At 29.9% G+C, this 22542-nt stretch overlaps 1 long non-coding RNA gene across 12 annotated transcripts; it reads left to right on the forward strand.

Moving 5' to 3' along the window:
- Positions 1 to 1877: 1877 nt before the first annotated feature.
- LOC110813566 (uncharacterized) lies at positions 1878 to 21015 on the forward strand. 12 transcript variants are annotated; one of them, XR_015813241.1, is made up of 8 exons: positions 1878 to 2711; positions 3785 to 3887; positions 6861 to 7187; positions 7284 to 7368; positions 8672 to 11773; positions 11868 to 15408; positions 15520 to 16248; positions 16345 to 21015. It is a non-coding gene; the product is annotated as an uncharacterized LOC110813566 (long non-coding RNA). The 12 variants fall into 12 exon arrangements; XR_015813240.1 differs by having other exon boundaries at positions 6854 to 7187; positions 16345 to 21014; XR_015813233.1 differs by having other exon boundaries at positions 1884 to 2711; positions 3785 to 7187; positions 8672 to 8713; positions 9110 to 11773; positions 16345 to 19942.
- The last annotated feature ends 1527 nt before the right edge of the window (positions 21016 to 22542 follow it).

Consider the following 22542-nt stretch of genomic DNA (forward strand, 5'->3'; position numbering starts at 1 on the left):
TCCGATCAACCTGTAGAGAAAAGAATGGTGATCACGGTGATATAAAAATTGCATTAAACAGAGGCCGGGAAGGGCCTCATCGGAGGCAAAAACCAAGGAGGGGCGCGGCGCCGCCGCTGGGTTTCGGCCGTGTTTTCCGGCCGTTTGGTCAGGATTTTGGCTCCGATTTGGCCACAGGGGAAATCAGCGTGGAAAAACGAGTCGGGGGTATGAAATTTACCTCGATCGGTGGTCGGAAATCCCTCTGGTGCGGCGGCGGGTGGCGGTGGCCGGCTTCTGGTTCGTCTTCTCCGGCGAGGGCAGGCGGCTAGGGTTTTGTGGTCTGGTGTGGGGGTCTTATTTATACCCTTTTGCCTTTTGATCTAAACCGTCCATTTTGATTTAATCTGGGCCGTCCGTTTTTGATTGAATCTGGACCGTCCGTGCGATTGCATCTGGGCCGTCCGATCGCGCATACGCGGATCGCCAACGTGGCCCGTCCCGGATCGACGTGGTCTTGCCACGTGGCAGGTCCCGGTTGGCCGGGACTGCTGACTGAGTCTGCTGACGTGGCCTCCCCCCCCCCCCCCCCCCCCCTTTTTTTTTTTTTTTTCTTCTTCTTCAATTTCTCGGGCGCTACATATATATATTATAATAACAACCTGGGCCTAGATCAGGCTTGGGATTGGGCCAGATGAGGCCCAAGATCACTACAAAACTTTTGAGTACGTTCCATCAAATTCAAGATCAGTACAAAATGAAGTGTAATCAAATATTTATTTTCTTTTGCCTATTCCATACAGAATTGTACAATTTTATTGTCAGAAAATAATGTTACATCTGTACTTTATAATAAAAAGTAAAAAATTCTTATTGTAATTTTAACAAAATTATCTTTTCATGTAGCATAAATTATTTTGGAAAAATTTCTCAAGTCCTATTTATGCTATTTTACTTTAAAAAATATATATTAATTTTCTATCATAAAGATATTTTAATTTTTTATAAAAAATAATAAAAATTTAACTTAATTATTATGTCACATTATATTTTTTCATACACTAAATATAAGGTAATACTCATTTTTATTTACTTATTGTAGATTTCAAATTCCAAAGATAGAGGTGAATAATTACGTACTCAGTATTTTGTTTTTTCTCGGCTAGCTAAAATAATTAATTCTTATAATTATGTGACTCTTTAGGTAAAAAATTTAAAATAGTCCAATTATCTGTCTTTATTTTATTTTTTTATAAATAACATTGTTTTGTTACTTGAGTGGTCTGGACTCCTCTGCATTTTCATTTTTTTTCTTTTGCCTTATTTTCAATTGGCATGCAGTGGTTTATGTACAGATTCATCGTATATGAAAAATATTACTCTTTTCCAAATGCATAGTTGAGATATCTAAAAAATTATTTAAATTAATAATCTAAAAAATTATAAAAAATGTCATTATTTATTTTTTATATTTTAACATAAATTGTTACAATTAATTATAAAATTATGTTTATCCGTTTTAAATTTATTTATTTTTATTTTCTTTCAGTAATAATTAATAAAAAAAATCATCTAAAAAGGGAGTTTTTTTTCATTTTTCTGTCAATTTTTTTAAATTTTTTCTATTTCTCAATAAAATACACATTCACATTTTTTTAGAATTAATTAAAATTTTTTAATTTATTATCTCATTTTTAATAATTACAGTTTTCTATCATAAAAATATTTTTATTTTTTATAAAATATAATAAAAATTTAAAACATCACCCTAAGACTGGCTCCGTGTAGTTTAACTTTTTTAACGAAGTAGTTGCTTTTTTCTTTCTTTTTCTTTTCTTTAAAATTTTTTTTAAAAAATAAATTGACCGTTGTGTTATGCTTGTCGGCGTTCTTTTAACGCAGTCTGAATTTCTTTATTTTCCCTTTAAAAGCAAACTGACCGTGCGATTAGATTAAAACCCCACAAAAGTTTTCCAATTCTTCTCTTCAGACCACCTTCTTCCTTTCTTTCGTCTTTCTTTTGCTTTCAAAAAGTTTTCAACGTTTTTTGTTTTCAGATCTGGCCTTGCCCAGAGAGAAGGAGAGAGATACAAGCACAAAAGAGAGAGAGAAAAAGGGGAAAAAGACAGAAACGAGGTCTGAAACCCCTCCATTCTCTTCAATGTTCAGAGGGAAAGAGAAGAATATCAGAAAGAGGTAAGGAAAAAGATGATAGAAAACAAATTAGAATGGTCATCTTTCTACCATTCCATTTCTTTTTCAGTTTCTTGAGAGCAGAGAATCAAATAGAGAAAGAAAAGAAGAACAAAGAAAGAAGGAAAAAAGAAGATCGAAAAGAAGATAGATGGGTTTCTCGTAAAGACCCAACACTACTTAGTCATTCTGTTAAATTTCAATCTCTCTTGTTCGCAAGCCTTTCCCAGAGAGAAGGTGAGAAATACAAGCATAACAGAGAGAGAAAAAGGGGAAAAATCAGGAACGAGCAGACATGGATCTGAAACTTTCCATTCTCTTCAATGTGGAGAGGGAAAGAAAAGAATATCAGAAAGAGGTAAGGAAGAAGATGATAGAAAACAAATTAAACTGTCCTCTTTCTACCATTCTATTTCTTTTTCAGTTTATTGGGAGTAAAGAGCCAAATAGAGAAAGAAAAGAAGAGCAAAGAAAGAGGGAAGAAGAAGATCGAAAGAAGAGATATGTCTTTCTCTTCAAAGACCCAACGGTAGCCGGAGGTATTTTTACTTATCTCTTAATATTGGTAGGTGATCATTCATGGAGTTTATTTATTTTTGGTTATCCTTTCATGAAGTTGGCATAAGTGATTTAGTCTCTCTTAATCTGGGTTTACAGTTTCTGTCTTCTTACAACTAACTAATTGTTTCTTAGCATCAGTTATTTTCAACTATATCTGCAATGAGGAATAATGAATTGGTTCTCTGTCTCTCTCTGTGTTCTCTTCTCTCTTTTATTCTCTCTGTCTGTTTCTCACTCTCTCTGCACTTCTCTCTTTGTTTGCTACATTCCAAACCCTAAAAGCCCTCTTCCTAAATTTCACACATAACATATTTCTAAATTAATTCGAGTTCTTTCTTGTTATAAACATTGCAGCAGGTTTCTTAACTGGGGAGATGTTGTTTTTCTTATTCCTTTCTACCATGATTTATGGACTTGAATTTTACTCGAAGATAGCAGCAGTTTCTTGTTTTTTCATTTAAATATTCCAGATTAGCTTTAATAATTTTACAGACAAACAAACTCTCTTCTGAAATTTGATTTAGTAGGTTCTGTTTTTTATGGAGTTTGCAAAGTTGATCTTTTGGTCTCTGTTTCTAAATACATTTGACACGTTCCTTTGAGCCCCAGGTAGGTTGGGAATAGAATATTAATGCTGTGGATATTCCATAGTTATATGCTAATGTATGAATCAAATATGAACATATTACCCTTTTCCGATTGAGGGAACTTTCGAAAAGAAGAATTGCTTGATTGATTACCCTACCCTCCCAAAGTATTCAGAGTATTTGGGTTTTCTTGAAAACTAACATCGTAAAAATGTTACAGTAATAATAAATATACTAAAAATAAAAGCAAGAAAAACGATTGGATTTGGAGCTCTATTGCATAGATGGTAATCTAGTCTTTTTTAATCTTCTAACTTATCATTTCTTTCACAATCTAAAACTTCTTAAGAAACTATTTTATCTTGTGAACTTTCCTTTAAATGTTTTCATAATTAGAAATATTTTCTAAAGTGTCGCATACTTCTCATTTATGCTTTCAATTGTTGCAACATTTGCATTTTCAGTATGATGAGATGTTCCCTTCACTATTCAGTGATCATCCTAATATATTTCCTCCACACCTGTCGACATGGGCTAGTGAACTTTGGCACTGAAATAGCATGAAAGGTATGTCCGCAGACAGGAAGCTGAGAACTTGCTCAATTCCAGTTGGTGGCTTCCTGAAACACTCAGTATCTCTTCTCTCTCTCTCTCTTTAATCATTCTTAAACTTAATCTTCAATCTTAGAATGCGATTGAATGATTTCGTCAGTTGCTTGAAAGTAACTTGTTTACCATTTGCAAAATAATATGCACTCGTTATAACTTTGACTCTAGCTCATAAATAATGGTTGATCAATATTATTTTTAAGAAATGCAATGCAATTGGTATTTTTAGGATAACTTGAATAAGCTAATAATTTTTTCAAGATAATTTACTTTTCTCTATATGATCTGCTGGTTTTCCATTTGGATCGTGGCTAGTAGATAAAATGACTTGTGGTTGTTGGCAAATATATAATATCATCCTTGGAGATATATTTAAAATTATATAGCTAAAATTGCTATTTTTAAATAAGATTAGGAATTAAATGTTGATTAACTTTTATGTATTAAAGCTGATAGGTATCGAATATTTAGTGATGAGATAGTGATGCATTCAAAACTAGATAGTTAGGATTGCTTTTTTCAGATAAGACTAAGAATTGATGTTGATTGGCTTTTATGTACTAAAGTGATAGGTATAGAGTGCTAGTGATAGAGAAGAAAGTTTTTGTTTGATTTTAGCTCTAACACAATGGTCGATTAGTATTGTTATAAGATATTCGATGTAATTGGTGTTTTAAAATGACTTGAATCATTTTAAAGTTTTTTGAAGGTAGATGACTTTCTTTTGTATGGTTTAATGTTTTTTTGTTTTGGTCAAAGCCTGTTGTTGGATAGATGGTAGTTGTTAGTTGTTATGTGGTATCATTCACAGTGATTTATTTAAACTTAGATGTTTAGGGCTGTTGAGTAATGTTAGGAACTAGATACTGATTGATTTTTTATCTGTTGAAGCTAATAGGAATAGAGTAGTTTTAGTAGTAAGTTTGTGGAGGTAAGTTCTTGTTTGATTTTAGCTCCAAGATAGTGGTAAATTATTGTTTCAAAGTAAGCTAAAGAAGAAAAAAAAGATTGCATATGTATGTGACTTTCTTTTGAATCTAATTCTAAAAGATAATAAATAGTTTGAATACAATAACAGTTAAAAGTAATTTGTAATTGAAAGAAAAGTTTGGCAAATAAAAGTATCAAGTAAAGATAGTTTATAAGATGACATCACTAGTAGAACATGAAGAAGAGTTTGGAGCATCGGAGTTAGGCAACAGGTTAATACACCTCGAAATAAATATACTTATTTGCTGCATTAAGTGTGTGTATTGGATCCTAATAGTTTATGTAATGTGGCTTGTGAACGTATTGCAAAAATGCTGCACTTGCACTGAAAAAATAATTTTTTCTGGCACTCGAACTAAATTTACTGCAAGATTATATCCATGAATTTTTCAACTACATAATTTAATTAAAAAAATGCGAAATGTAGATGGAGAGCCAAGTTTTCTTACTTCATTAAAAAACTAATAGCTTTTAAAATACAAAAAATTCTGCAACAAAGAAATTCTAACTTAAATATTTATCATATGAGAGCTTTATTTTCGATTTAGATTGGATGATTATTTTATTTTAAGAGTTTAATTTTTAAAAACTTATAATTTAGAGTTATCATTCATTTTTTTTATTTTGATGATTTTAGAAACCTAATTAGCTTTTAAACCAAAACAAAAATTACATTTAGCTCTTCAATTTTTTCAGCAAACAAACATCTCAAACACAATAACGACAAACTATAAACAAATTACAACTACTCTTATAAACTGATAAGAAAAAAAAAATAAACTTCAATTATCAGCCCAAAAAATCAAATATCTCGTTTTTAACATTTTCATGAGTTGAAATGATTATAAATTGAAACAATTTAGCATTATTTCGTCAGTGTATGCGTACATTAACGTAGTAATACTTAAGGCTGTTTTTAATGTTATGCAGAGGACAACAAAATTGTCCTCTTTTAATGGCCATTTTTAATCTCCATGTCAAGCTGTGCATATGTTATATTTAATTGTTATTGGTTCTCTTCTAATTTGAATTACAACATAAAAGAGTGTTGATCATTTATAAATTGATATGCTCACTTTTGTGTAATTGTTGTAGATTTCAAACGCCAAAAATCATGTAAATAAACATATATTCAATGTTATATTTGTTTTTTAACTAGTTAAAATTTTCTTTCTTTGTTATTATAAAGATCTTTAAGTAAAAAGTTGAAAAGAATCTAATCATATATTATCTATATTTTGTTCTCTTTTGTGGTAACATTGCTGGAGATATGTTGGGTTATGATATATTTGTGGAATAAAAGGTTTGTTTTCTAATGCTTATGACATAAATTTTATTTTCTATTACGTATATATTTTTTTATTTAGAATTATTTACTTAACAATATTCTTTTTGTTTACTAATCAATCCTAAAAGCACTTTTAAGGTAAATAAACATGTGTTTTTTATCTTTTTGGGTTGCTAAAATTTTTATATTTTGTTAGTGTGTAATTATTTAAACAAAAAGTTTAAGATGGTTCAGACGTGTCATTTGTGTTATGTTTTTATTTAGAATTATTTACTTCACAATATTCTTTTTGTTTACTAATCAATCCTAAAAGCACTTTTAAGGTAAATAAACATGTGTTTTTTATCTTTTTGGGTTGCTAAAATTTTTATATTTTGTTAGTGTGTAACTATTTAAACAAAAAGTTTAAGATGGTTCCGGCGTGTCACTTGTGTTTTGTTTTCTTTTGTTGATAGTACTCTTTTAGACGTGGATTATGATTTATCAGTGGAATAAGAGGGTTGCCTTTTTTCTTTTATCATATTTTTCAGTTTAGTTTTTTTTTTTTTTTTTTTCAGTCTAATTTTTTTTAAATTTTTTGATGATGTTGAAGAGAGTTACAGCACTATCTTTTTTCGCATTATTTATCACATTAAGTTTTAAAAAGTTTTCAGATGGAGCTTAAAAAGAAGATCTATGGTTCGATTTGATGGCAAATACTGGTGATGGCGGGAACTCATCTTCTTCAGTTGCAGGAGTACTTGGTCAGCAGTTTCTTTTATTTCTTCAATGTTTCTAACAAGGTTGCATTTACTGAATTGGTAATTAGGATATTGGAGCTAGATCATATGGTGGTTTGGTACTATGAACTTTTGTGTTTTATGAGGTATCTCTTTCTTTTTGTATTTTTCATTATATTTCTTGGGTTTTGGTATGTTTGTCTTGTTTCTCGCGTTGCTGGCAAGAGGACGGATGTCCTGACCATTCTTCAAAATTGTGCTGTAAGTGATGAAAATTCAAATTTTATTTTAATGATTTTGCATATTTATTGGTTGTAGCAAACCTGTGAATATTGGCTCTCTTACTTACGCTGGCAGGTTCTCAGTATAGCCGATATGTGAGCAACAAAAGAGGGAGAGTGTGTACGAAGAAGAGAATCAGAGCGGCAGAGGAAGAGAGTTTGTAAGAAATTTTACCTCATGATTTTATTTTTTGATTAGTCAATTATTTTTATTTTTTTACTAACTAATCAAACAATAATTTTTAAATTATGTTACCATAACTTAGTTGAAGGATGAATTTGAACACTAAAAACCTACATGACATTAGATCGATATGAACAATGCAAAGCAAACAAATTATAATTAGAAACTGAAATTGGAATAAAAATACAAATAAACTAAAATACTAAAAGAAAAATCTAATTGATTTTTTTTTTCAATTCCAAACAAATGAAACAAACAAGTAATTCAGAGTGAAATTACAACAAACTAAAACAACAAATTTTAACAAGAAGTAGCCGTTGAAATTCTAATATAATTATAAACAAACTCAAATACAATCACAAATTCAAGTAAACCAAAACAAAAATTATATTTAGCTTTTCAACTTTCCCAACAAACAAACATCTCAAACGCAATAATGAGAAATTACAATAAACAAATTACATCTACCTATTCAAACAAATTCAAATACAACTACAAAGTCAAGCGAACCAAAACAAAAATTACATTTGGCTCTTTAACTTTCCTTGCAAACAACATTTCAAACACAATAACGACAAATTACCACAAACAAATTAGAACTACCCTTACAAACTGACAAGGAAAAAGAGTAAAACTCAAGTATCAGTCCTGAAAATGAATGTCTCGTTTTTTATATTTACGTAAGTTGAAATGATTATAAATTGAAATAATTTAGCATTATTTCGTCAGGAATTTCTTTACGTGTACATTAACATAGCAATACATGAGGCTTTTTTAATGTTATGCAGAAGACAATAAAATTGTCATCTTTTAACGTATGTTCTTCTTGATTTTAGTCTTCTTTTAACGCCTGCATTTGTTACATTTAATTGTTATTAATTTTCTTCTTATTTTAATTACAACGTAAAAGAGTCTTAATCATTTATAAATTGATATGCTCACCTTTGTGTAATAGTTGGTGTAATTGTTGTAGATTTCAAACGCCAAAAATAAGGTAAATAAACACGTATTTAATATTATATTTTTTTCTATAATTAGTTAAAATTTTCTTTCTTTGTTATTATGAAGATTTTTAGGCAAAAAGTTAAAGAGAGTTCAATTATATATTATCTCTATTTTGTTCTCTTTTGTGGGTAATAATGTTGGATTATAAGAGATTCGTGGAATAAAAGATTTATTTTACTTTGCTTATGATATAAATTTTATTTTCTATTATATATATATATTTTATGTTTAGAATTATTTATGTAACAATATTCTTTATGTTTACTTTAATATAGGACTACTGAAGGTTATTATCAATCTTAGAGAGCACTTTTAAGGTAAATAAACATGTGTTTTTATCTTTTTTGGTAGCTAAAATTTTTATATTTTGTTAATATGTAAGTTTTTAGGCAAAAAGTTTAAGATGGTCCAGGCATGTCACTTATATTTTATTTTTTTTATTAGTAGTATTCTTTAATACGTAGATTATAAGATATCCGTAGAATAAGAGGTTTGTCTTCTTTCTTTTATTATATTTTTCAGTTTAGTTTTACTTTTTTTAAGCCTAATTTATTTTTAAAATTTTTTTTGATGGAATTGGAGAAAATTACAACGCTATCTATTTCTGCATCATCTATCACATTAAGTTTTATAAATGTCTCATTTGGAGCTACAAGGAGATCTACTCCATGATCACTTTAGTGAAAAAGATCTGTGGTTCGATTTGATGATAGATACTGGTGATGGCGGGAACTCATCTTCTTCAATTGCAGGAGTACTTGGTCAGCAGTTTTTTTTGTTTCTTCAGTGATTCTAATAAGGTTGCATTTTCTGATTTGGTAATAAGGATATTGGTGCTGGTCTATTATATTATAGTTTGGTACTATGAGCTGTTGTGCTTTATGAGATATCATTTTCTTCTTGTCTTTTACATTATATCAAGGGTTTTGGTATGTTTGTCTTGTTTCTCGCGTCGCTAAGAAAAGGAAGGATGTTCTGACCATTCTTTAAAATTGTGCTGTAAGTGATGAAAATTCAATTTTTATTTTAATGATTTTGCATAATTACTTATTGTAGCAAACCTGCGAATACAAGCTCTCTACTTACGCTAGCAGGTACTCAGTATAGCCTACGGCGTGCTTTACGGTCTGTGAGGAACAAAAAAGAGAGAGTGTGTACGAAGAAGAGAATCAGAACCGCAGAGGAAAAGAGTTCGTATCAAATTTTACCTCATGATTTTATTATCTGATTCGTCAACTATTTCTATTGTTTTTACTAACTAATCAAGCAATAATTTTTAATTTATGCTACCATAATTTAGTCAGAATGATAGATTTGAAACCTAAAAATCTACGTCACGCTAGATCGATATGAACAAAGTAAAGCAAATGAATTATGAGTAGAAACTAAAATTCGAATAAAAATACAAACAAATTCAAATACAATTACAAATCCAAGTATACTGAAAGAAAAATTCAATTGATTTTTTTTTTGGCAATCCCAAACAAATGAAACAAACAACTAACTCGATTGAAATTACAACAAATTAAAACAACAAGTAGACGTTGAAATTCTAATACAATTACAAACAAACTCAAATACAAAGACATACTCAAGTAAACCAAAATAAAAATCGCATTTAGCTCTTCAACTTTTCCAGCAAACAAACATCTCAAACACAATAACGAGAAACTACAACAAACAAATTACATCTACCCTTACAAATAAAATCAAATACAATTATAAAATCAAATGAACCAAAATAAAAATTACATTTGACTCTTCAACTTTCCCTGCAAACAAACATCTCAAATACAATAACGACACATTACCACAAACGAATTATAACTACCCTTACAAACAAACTCAAATACAAGTACAAATTTAAGTAAATCAAAACAAAAATTACATTTAGCTCTTCAACTTTTCCAGCAAACAAACATCTCAAACACAAAAACGACAGACTACAACAAACAAATTACGACCACCCTTACAAACTCATAAGGGAAAAGAGTAAACCCCAAGTATCTGCCCATAAGCAAATATGTCGGTTCTAACATTTGCATGAGTTGAAATGACCATAAATTAAAAAAGTTAAGCATTATTTCTTTATGTGTACATTAACATGGCAATGCTTGAGGCTGTTTTCAATATTGTGCAGATGATAACAAAATTGTTCTCTTTTTATGTATGTTCTTCTTGATTTTGTCGTTTTTTTTTTTCTAATTTGAAGTTTTGATATCTGTTGTTCCATGCCAAGCTGCGCATATGTTATATTTAATTGCTACTGGTTCTCTTCTGATTTGAATTACAAGGTAAAAGAGTCTTGACTGTATATAAATTGATATGCTCACTTTTGTTTATTTGTTGTAGATTTAAAACATCGAAAATAAGGTAAATAAATACGTATTCAATATTATCTTTTGTCTTTAACTAGTTAGAATTTTCTTTCTTTGTTATTATAAAGATCTTTAGTCAAAAAGTTAAAGCGAGTCCAATTATATATTATCTCTATTTTGTTCTCTTTTGTGGGTAACACTGTTGGAGAAAGGTTGGGTTCTGAGATAATCGCGGAACAAAAGGCTTATTTTCATTTGATTGTGACATGTTTTATTTTCTATTATATTTATATTTTTTTCTATTTAGGATTATTTACTTAGTAATATTCTTTTTGTTTACTTTAATATAGGACTACTGAAAGTTATTACCAATCTTAAGAAGTACTTTTAAGATAAGTAAATAAGCATGTGTTTTTATCTTTTTAGGTAGCTAAATTTTTTTACATTTTATTAGCGTGTAACTCTTTGGGCAAAAAGTTTAAGATGGTCCAGGCGTGTCACTTGTGTTTTGTTTTCTTTTTTTGATACAACTCTTTTAAACGTGGATTATGAGGTATCCGAAGAATAAGAGGTTTGTCTTCCTTCTTTTATCATATTTTTTTTATTTTATTTTGTTTTTTTATTAGCTTAATTAATTTTTTTTTTTGATGGAGTTGGAGAGCGCATCATCTATCACATTAAATTTTAAAAAGTTTCCGGACGAAGCTCAAAAAGGAGATCTACTACATGGTCATTTTAGTGGAAAAGAAGGTTTGTGGTTCGATTTGATAGTAAATACTAGTGATAGCGGGAACCCGTCTTCATCGGTTGCAGTGGCATTTGGTCGGCAATCTCTTTTGATTCTTCAGTGTTTCTAATGAAGTTGCATTTACTGAAATGGTACTCAGGATATTGGAGCTGGTCTATACAGTGGTTAGGTACTAAGAGCTGCTGTGTTTTATGAGGTATCTCTTTCTTCTTGTCTTTCACATTATATTTCTTGAGCTTTGGTATGCTTGTCTTGTTTCTCGCGTCGCTGGCAAGAGGACGGAGGTCTTGATCATTCTTCAAAATTGTGCTGTAAGTGATGAAAATTCAAATTTCTATTTTAATGATTTTGCATATTTACTGGTTGTAGCAAACCTGAGAATACTTGCTCTCTTGCTTACGCTAGCAGGTACTCTGTATAGCTTGTTGCGTGTTTTACGGTCTGTGAGCGATAAAAAGAGGGGAAGTACATACGAAGAAGAGAACTAGAGCGGCAGAGGAAGAGAGTTCGTATGAAATTTTACCTCATTATTTATTATCTGATTCGTCAACTATTTCTATTATTTTACTAACTAATCAAGCAATAATTTTTAATTTATGCTATCATAACTTAGTCGAATGATCGATTTGAAACCTAAAAATCTACGTCATGCTAGATCGATATGAACAAAGCAAAGTAAACAAATTATGATTAGAAATTGAAATTCGAATAAAAATGCAAACAAACTCAAATACAATTATAAATCCAAGTATACTGAAGGAAAAATTCAATTGAATTTTTTTTTTTGGCAATCCCAAATAAATGAAACAAACAACTAACTCGAATGAAATTATAACAAATTAAAACAACAAGTAGACGTTGAAATTCTAATATAATTACAAACTCAAGTAAACCAAAACAAAAATAACACTTAGCTCTTCAACTTTCCCAGCAAACAAACTTCTCAAACACAATAATGAGAAATTACAACAAACAGATTACAACTACCCTTAAAAACAAACTTAAATACAAGTAAACTAAAACAAAAATTACATTTAACTCTTCAACTTTCCCAGCAAACAAACATCTAAAATACAAAAACGATTGACTACAACAAACAAATTACGACTGCCCTTACAAACTGATAAGGAAAAAGAGTAAACTCCAAGTATCTGCCCATAAGCAAATATGTCGGTTCTAACATTTGCATGAGTTGAAATGACCATAAATTGAAAAAGTTTATCATTATTTCTCTATGTGTACATTAACATGGCAATGCTTGAGGCTGTTTTCAATATTGTGCAGAGGACAACAAAATTGTTCTTTTTTTATGTATGTTCTTCTTTATTTTGTCGCTTTTTTTTTCTAATTTAAAGTTTTGATATCCATTGTTCCATGCCAAGCGGTGCATATGTTACATTTAATTGCTATTGGTTCTCTTATGATTTGAATTACAAGGTAAAAGAGTCTTGACCGTACATAAATTGATATACTCACTTTTGTTAATTTGTTGTAGATTTCAAACGTCAAAAATCACGTAAATAAATACGTATTCAATATTATTTTTCGTCTTTAACTAGTTAAGATTTTCTTTCTTTGTCATTATGAAGATCTTTAGGCAAAAAGTTAAAGAGAGTCCAATTATATATTATTTCTGTTTTGTTCTCTTTTGTGGGTAACACTGCTGGAGAAATGTTGGGTTCTGAGATAATCGCGCAATAAAAGGTTTATTTTCGTTTGTTTGTGACATATATTTTATTTTTTATTATATTTATATTTTTTTCTATTTAAGGTTATTTACTTAACAATATTCTTTTTGTTTACTTTAATAGACGACTACTGAAGGTTATTATCAATCTTATGGAACACTTTTAAGGTAAATAAGCGTGTATTTTATGTTTTTAGGTAGCTAAAATTTTCATACTTTGTTAGTGTGTAACTCTTTAGGCAAAAAGTTTAAAATGGCCCAGGCGTGTCACTTGTGTTATGTTTTCTTTTGTTGATAACACTCTTTTAAACGTGGCTTATGAGGCATCCGGTGAATAAGAGGTTTGTCTTCCTTCTTTTATCATATTTTTCTGTTTTATTTTATTTTTTTATTAGCTTAATTTTTTAAAAAAAAATTTTGATGGAGTTGGAGAGAGTTACAATGCTAACTATTTGCACATCATCTATCACATTAAATTTTAAAAAGTTTCCAGACGAAGCTCAACAAGGAGATCTACTGCATGACCATTTTAGTAGAAAAGAAGATCTGTGGTTCGATTTGATAGCAAATACTGGTGATGGCGGGAACTCGTCTTCATCTGTTGCAGTAGCATAATGTCAGCAGTCTCTTTTGATTCTTCAGTGTTTCCAATGAGATTGCATTTACTGAAATGGTACTCAGGATATTGGAGCTGGTCTATACAGTGGTTAGATACTAAGAGCTGCTGTGTTTTGTGAGGTATCTCTTTCTTCTTGTCTTTCACATTATATTTCTTGAGTTTTGGTATGCTTGTTTTATTTCTCGCGTCACTGGCAAGAGGACGGAGGTCCTGACCATTCTTCAAAATTGTGCTGTAAGTGATGAAAATTCAAATTTCTATTTTAATGATTTTGCATATTTACTGGTTGTAGCAAATCTGCGAATACCTGCTCTCTTGCTTACGCTGGCAGGTACTCTGTACAGCTTGTTGCATGTTTTACGGTCTATGAGCGACAAAAAGAGGGAGAGTAGGTACGAAGAAGAGAACCAGAGCGGTAGAGGAAGAGAGTGCGTATGAAATTTTACCTCATTATTTATTATCTGATTCGTCAACTATTTCTATTGTTTTACTAACTAATCAAGCAATAATTTTTAATTTATGCTACCATAACTTAGTCGAATGATAGATTTGAAACCTAAAAACCTACGTCACGCTAGATCGATATGAAAAAAACAAAACAAACAAATTATGATTAGAAACTGAAATTCGAATAAAAATGCAAACAAACTCAAATACAATTATAAATCCAAGTATAGTAAAAGAAAAATTCAATTGATTTTTTTTTTGCAATTCCAAACATATGAAACAAACAACTAACTCGAGTGAAATTACAACAAACTAAAACAACAAATTTCAACAACAACTACGTGCTGAAATTCTAATATAATTACAAATTCAAGTAAACCAAAACAAAAATAACACTTAGCTCTTTAACTTTCCCAGCAAACAAACATCTCAAACACAAACACAATAACGAGAAACTACAATAAACAAATTACAACTACCCTTAAAAATAAACTCAAATACAAGAAAATCAAAACAAAAATTAAATTTAACTCTTCAATTTTCCCAGCAAATAAACATCTAAAACACAAAAACGACAAACTACAACAAATAAATTACGACTACCCTTACAAACTAATAAGGAAAAAGAGTAAATCCTAAGTATCTGCCCATAAACAAGTATGTTGGTTCTAACATTTGCATGAGTTGAAATGACCATAAATTGAAAAAGTTTAGCATTATTTCTTTGTGTACATTAACATGGCAATGCTTGAGGCTGTTTTCAATATTGTGCAAAGGACAACAAAATTGTTCTCTTTATGTGTCTGTTTTTCTTGATTTTGTTGCTTTTTTTTCTAATTTAAATTTTTTATATCCGTTGTTCTATGCCAAGCTGTGCATATGTTACATTTAACTGCTCTTGGTTCTCTTCTGATTTGAATTACAACGTAAAAGAGTCTTGACCGTATATAAATTGATATGCTCACTTTTGTTTATTTGTTGTAGATTTCAAACGTAAAAAATATGGTAAATAAACACGTATTCAATATTATCTTTTGTTTTTAATTAGTTAAAATTTTCTTTCTTTGTTATTATGAAGATCTTTAGGCAAAAAGTTAAAGAGAGTCCAATTATATATGATTTCCGTTTTGTTCTCTTTTGTGGGTAACACTTCTGGAGAAATGTTGTGTTCAGAGATAGTCGCGGAACAAAAGGTTTATTTTCGTTTGCTTTTGTGACATATGTTTTATTTTCTATTATATTTATATTTTTTTCTATCTAGCATTATTTACTTAGTAATATTCTTTTTCTTTACTTTAATATAGGACTACAGAAGGTTATTACCAATCTTGGGGAGCACTTTTAAGGTAAATAAGTATGTGTTTTTTATCTTTTTAGGTAGCTAAATTTTTTACATTTTGTTAGCGTATAACTCTTTAGGAAAAAAGTTTAAGATGGTCCAGGCGTGTCATTTGTGTTTTGTTTTCTCTTTTTTATACCACTTTTTTAAACGTGGATTATGAGGTATCTGAGAAATAAAAGGTTTGTCTTCCTTCTTTTATCATATTTTTCTGTTTTATTTTATTTTTTTTGTTAGCTTAATTTTTTTAAAACTTTTTTTGATGGAGTTGGAGAGAGTTACAACACTAACTGTTTGTGCATCATCTATCACATTAAATTTTAAAAAGTTTCCAGACGAAGCTTAACAAGGAGATCTACTGCATGGTCATTTTAGTGGAAAAGAAGGTCTGTGGTCGATTTGATAGCAAATATTGGTGATGGCGGGAACTCGTCTTCATCGGTTGCAGTAGCATTTGGTCAGCAGTCTCTTTTGATTCTTCAGTATTTCTAATGAGGTTGCATTTACTGAAATGGTACTCATGATATTGGAGCTGGTCTATACAGTGGTTAGGTACTAAGAGCTGCTGTGTTTTATGACGTATCTTTTTCTTCTTGTCTTTCACATTATATTTCTTGAGCTTTGGTATGCTTGTCTTGTTTCTCGCGTCGCTGGCAAGAGGACGGAGGTCTTGACCATTCTTCAAAATTGTGCTGTAAGTGATGAAAATTCAAATTTCATTTTAATGATTTTGCATGTTTACTGGTTGTAGCAAACCTGAGAATACTTGCTCTCTTGCTTACGCTGGCAGGTACTCTGTATAGCTTGTTGCGTGTTTTACGGTTTGTGAGCGACAAAAAGAGGGAGAGTATGCACGAAGAAGAGAACCAGAGCGGCAGAGGAAGAGAGTTCGTATGAAATTTTACCTCATTATTTATTATTTGATTCGTCAACTATTTCTTTTGTTTTACTAACTAATCAAGCAATAATTTTTAATTTATGCTACCATAACTTAGTCGAATGATAGATTTGAAACCTAAAAACCTACGTCACGCTAGACCGATATGAACAAAGTAAAGAAAACAAATTATGATTAGAAACTGAAATTCGAATAAAAATGCAAACAAACTCGAATACAATCACAAATTCAAGTATACTGAAAGAAAAATTCAATTGTTTTTTTTTTTAGCAATTTCAAACAAACGAAACAAACAACTAACCCGAGTGAAATTACAACAGACTAAAACAACAAATTTCAACAACAATTACGTGCTGAAATTCTAATACGATTACAAACTCAAGTAAACCAAAACAAAAATACTACTTAGCTCTTCAACTTTCTCAGCAAATAAACATCTCAAACACAATAACGAGAAATTACAACAAACAAATTACAACTACCCTTAAAAACAAACTCAAATATAAGTAAACCGAAACAAAAATTATATTTAGCTCTTCAACTTTTCCAGCAAACAAACATCTCAAATACAAAAATCACAAACTACAACAAACAAATTACGACTACCCTTACAAACTGATAAAGAAAAAAGTAAACCCCAAGTATCTGCCCATAAGCAAATATGTCGGTTCTAACATTTGCATGAGTTGAAATGACCATAAATTGAAAAAGTTTAGCACTATTTCTCTGTGTACATTAACATGGCAATGCTTGAGGCTGTTTTCAATATTGTGCAGAGGACAACAAAATTGTTCTCTTTTTATGTATGTTCTTCTTGATTTTGTCGCGTTTTTTTTTTTTCTAATTTGAAGTTTTGATATCCGTTGTTCCATGCCAAGTGGTGCATATATTACATTTAATTGCTATTGGTTCTCTTCTGATTTGAATTACAAGGTAAAAGAGTCGACCGTATATAAATTGATATGCTCACTTTTGTTTATTTGTTGTAGATTTCAAACGTCAAAAATAAGGTAAATAAACACGTATTCAATATTATCTTTTGTCTTTAATTAATTAAAATTTTCTTTCTTTGTTATTATGAAGATCTTTAGGCAAAAAGTTAAAGAGAGTCCAACTATATATTATTTCCGTTTTGTTCTCTTTTGTGGGTAACATTTCTGGAGAAATGTTGGGTTCTGAGATAGTCGCGTAACAAAAGGTTTATTTTCGTTTGCTTGTAAGACATGTTTTATTTTCTATTATATTTATATTTTTTTCTATTTAGCATTATTTACTTAGTAATATTCTTTTTCTTTACTTTAATATAGGACTACAGAAGGTTATTACCAATCTTGAGGAGTACTTTTAAGGGAAATAAGTATGTGTTTTTTATCTCTTTAGGTAGCAAAAATTTTTTACATTTTGTTAGCGTGTAACTCTTTGGGCAAAAAGTTTAAGATGGTCCAGGCGTGTCACTTGTGTTTTGTTTTCTTTTTTTGATACCACTCTTTTAAACGTGGATTATGAGGTATCCAGGGAATAAGAGGTTTGTCTTCCTTCTTTTATCATATTTTTCTGTTTTATTTTATTTTTTTATTAGCTTAATTTTTTTAAAACTTTTTTTTAATGGAGTTGGAGAGAGTTACAACGCTAACTGTTTGTGCATCATCTATCACATTAAATTTTAAAAAGTTTCCGGACAAAGCTCAACAAGGAGATCTACTGCATGGTCATTTTAGTGGAAAAGAAGGTCTGTGGTTCGATTTAATAGCAAATACTGGTGATGGCGGGAACTCGTCTTCATCGGTTGCAGTAGCATAATGTCAGCAGTCTCTTTTGATTCTTCAGTGTTTCCAATGAGATTGCATTTACTGAAATGGTACTCAGGATATTGGAGCTGGTCTATATAGTGGTTAGGTACTAAGAGCTGTTGTGTTTTATGACGTATCTCTTTCTTCTTGTCTTTCACATTATATTTCTTGAGCTTTGGTATGCTTGTCTTGTTTTTCACGTCGCTGGCAAGAGGACGGAGGTCCTGACCATTCTTCAAAATTGTGTTGTAAGTGATGAAAATTCAAATTTCATTTTAATGATTTTGTATATTTACTGGTTGTAGCAAACTGCGAATAATTGCTCTCTTGCTTACGCTGACAAGTACTCTGTATAGCTTGTTGCGTGTTTTACGGTCTGTGAGCGATAAAAAGAGGGAGAATATGCACAAAGAAGAGAACCAGAGCGGCAGAGGAAGAGAGTTCGTATGAAATTTTACCTCATTATTTATTATTTGATTCGTCAACTATTTCTATTGTTTTACTAACTAATCAAGCAATAATTTTTAATTTATGCTACCATAACTTAGTCGAATGATAGATTTGAAACCTAAAAACCTATGTCACGCTAGACCGATATGAACAAAGCAAAGAAAACAAATTATGATTAAAAACTAAAATTCGAATAAAAATGCAAACAAACTTAAATACAATCACAAATCCAAGTATAGTGAAAGAAAAATTCAATTGATTTTTCTTTTGCAATTCCAAACAAATGAAACAAACAACTAACCCGAGTGAAATTACAACAGACTAAAACAACAAATTTCAACAACAACTACGTGCTGAAATTCTAATACGATTACAAACTCAAGTAAACCAAAACAAAAATAATACTTAGCTCTTCAACTTTTCCAGCAAACAAACATCTCAAACACAATAACGAGAAACTGTAATAAAAAAATTACAACTACCCTTAAAAACAAACTCAAATACAAGTAAACCGAAACAAAAATTACATTTAGCTCTTCAACTTTTTCAGCAAACAAACATCTCAAACACAAAAACGACAAACTACAACAAACAAATTACGACTACCCTTACAAACTGATAAGGAAAAAGAGTAAACCCCAAGTATCTGTCCATAAGCAAATATGTCGGTTCTAACATTTGCATGAGTTGAAATGATCATAAATTGAAGAAATTTAGCACTATTTCTCTGTGTACATTAACATGGCAATGCTTGAGGCTGTTTTCAATATTGTGCAGATGACAACAAAATTGTTCTCTTTTTATGTATGTTCTTCTTGATTTTGTCGCTTTTTTTTTTTCTAATTTGAAGTTTTGATATCCGTTGTTCCATGCTAAGCGGTGCATATGTTATTTTTTTAAATTTTTGCTGGAGTTGGAGGGAGTTACAACGTTATTTATCTCTGCATCATCTATCATATTAGGTTTTAAAAAATTTCAAGGTGGAGCTCAACAAAGAGATCTTCTCTATGATTATTATAGTGGAAAAGTAGATTTGTGGTTTGATTTCATGGTAGATACTGGTGATGGTGGGAATTCGTCTTCTTCGATTGCACGACTACTTAGTCAGTGGTTTCTATTGTTTCTTCAATGTTTCTAACCAGGTTGTATTTTTTGAATTAGCAATCAGAAAATTTGAGCTGGTCTATACAGTGGTTTGGTATTATGAGTTGATGTGTTTTATGAGAAATTGGTGAATAAACTATTTGATTTCCTTCTTATGATATAAATTTTATTTTTTAATACGTGTTTTTCAGTTTTATTTCACTTTTTCTATCCCATTATAGTATTTTCTTTTAATTTTTTGATGTAATATGAGAGAGTTAGGGTGGTATCTCTTTTTACCATCGATCACATTAGGTTTTGGAAGATTTTAATATTATCCTACATTAAGATTATTGAACCATAGATTTATAAGAGTGCGATTACAATTAAAAAATAATAATTTAGGAGTCAACAAATTTAACACGAAATCTTCTAAAACATTATGCAAACAAATCTAAACACAAAAAGAAAAAACCAAAACTTACATCAAACTAGATCGATATGAACAAACCAAATCAAACAAATTACAATTAGAAACTGAAATTAGAATACAATTCCAAACCCACTTAATACAACTGGAAATCTAAATAACCTAAAAGAATGATCCAATTCAATTTTTTATCATTCCAAACAAATAAACACACAACCAACATGAGTGAAATTACGACAAATTAAAGCAAACAAATTTCAACGAAGACTACGTACTCCAAAATCTAAATATATTACAAATAAACTCAAATACAGATATAAAACTCAAGTAAGTTGAAACAAAAATAATATTTAACTCTTCAACTTTCCTAACAAAGAAACACCTCAAACGCAATAACGAAAAACTGCGACAGACTAACAAAAACTACAATTAAAAACCAACGAAAACCACAAATATCAGCCCACAAAAAGCATATGGCATTTTTAACATTGGGAAGAACAAGATAAGTAGTATTATGTTTGCATGAGTTGAAATAACTATAAATTAAAAAAAATTAGCGTAAAGTCTTTTTTAATGTTGAGCAGAGGAAAATAAAATTCTCCTCTTTCAGTGTTTGTTCTTGTTTATTTTAGTCGTTTTCTTTTCATTTTAAGTTTTGATATCCATTGTTCAACGCAAAACTATGCATATGCTATACATGATTTTTAACTGCTTTGTTTCATTTGAATTATAACGTAGAAAAATCATGGTTATTCGTAAATGTATATGCTCACTTTTGTTTAGTTTTTGTAGATTTCAAATGATGAAAATCAGGTATATTGTCTCGCGTTCAATATTTATTTTTTTCTTTAGCTTGTTAAAATATTAATATTTATTTATTATGCAACTCTTTAGACATAAAATTAAGGAAAGCACATTCGTATTATTTGTATTTGTATTTCGTTTTTTTTAACAAGTGACACTGTTGGAGACATGTTAGGTTATAAGATATCCATAAATTGAAAGTTTTTTTTTTCTTGGCTTTGAAATAAATTTTTTTTTACATTACGTTTTTTTTTTTTTTTTTGTTTAGCGTTATGTTCTCAGTGAATTTCTCTTTTTTACTTTAACATAGCACTAGTTTAGGTCATTATGAATATTATGGAGATTGTTCTCTTTTAATGCTTTTTACTCGAGGTTAGAGTTGATTTTTTTTTTATTTTTCAATTTTGCTACACGTAGTTCCCATGAAAAATTATCCATATGTTCAATTTATTTGCTAATGGTTATTTACTCTTTTGAATTACAACACTGACGAATCTTAGTTAATTTACAAATTGATTTACTCACTTCTATTTACTTATTGTAGATTTTGAACTCCGAGGATCAGGTAAATAAACATGTACATAATATTTTATTTTTGCTCAGCTAGCTAAAATAATTAGCTTTTGTTACTATGTAAATCTTTAGGCAAAAAAATTAAAATTGTCCAATTGTCTTACCTGCATTTTGTTTTCTTTTATAGATAGTACTGTTTTGTTAGTTAACTATTTTGTTACCTTACATTTTCATCTTTTTCTTTTGCCCCATTTTTAAATGACATTCAGTGGTTTATGTCCAGATTCATCATATGTAGCGGAGAGGTCAACAAGGTGAGTGATGATTTATGGCTCAAATTTAATGGGTAATATGTTGTTGATTATAAAATGTTTGCAAGATTGTTAACATAGTTGCACTTGTTTTGTCCAAAGTGAAGATTATAATGCTTGGCCATTTATTTCGATGTGCCTTTATTGCCTTCATTGGTGTTTCTTACGTTTTTTATGCTTGTTATTTCATTTCTTCTTTTGATATTCTGTTTCGGAATTCTTTTTTTTTTCTTTGAAATTTGAGGAGTGGGATGGGATTGCATTAAGAAATAATATCAAATAGTATCTTTATATTATCAGCATTTCACATTAAATGCATTAATATTTGGTTTTTAAACTCTAGAAATGAGGTAAATAAACATGTGTTTTTCCTCAACTAGCTATGACCTTTATACTTTGTTACCATGAACTCTTTAGACAAAGTTTAAAATAGTCAAGTCGATACTTTTTCTTTGTTTTGTTTTTTTTAATAGGCAGCACTTTGGTATATATGTCAGTTATGAAGTATTCATGGAATAAAAGGTTTAATTTCCTTCTTTTATAACATAAATTTTATTTTTCATTATATATTTTTCTATTTAGTTTCACTTTCTCTCAACCTAATTTTTTTAAAAAAAATTTGATGGAGTTGGAGAGAGTTAGGGGGTGTTATCTCTCTCCCGATCATCTATCACATTAAGTTTTAAAAAAATTTAAAATTATGCTACTA

Source organism: Carica papaya, chromosome 1, assembly GCF_054855325.1.
Source record: "Carica papaya isolate Zhongbai chromosome 1, ASM5485532v1, whole genome shotgun sequence".
Lineage (NCBI taxonomy): Eukaryota > Viridiplantae > Streptophyta > Magnoliopsida > Brassicales > Caricaceae > Carica > Carica papaya.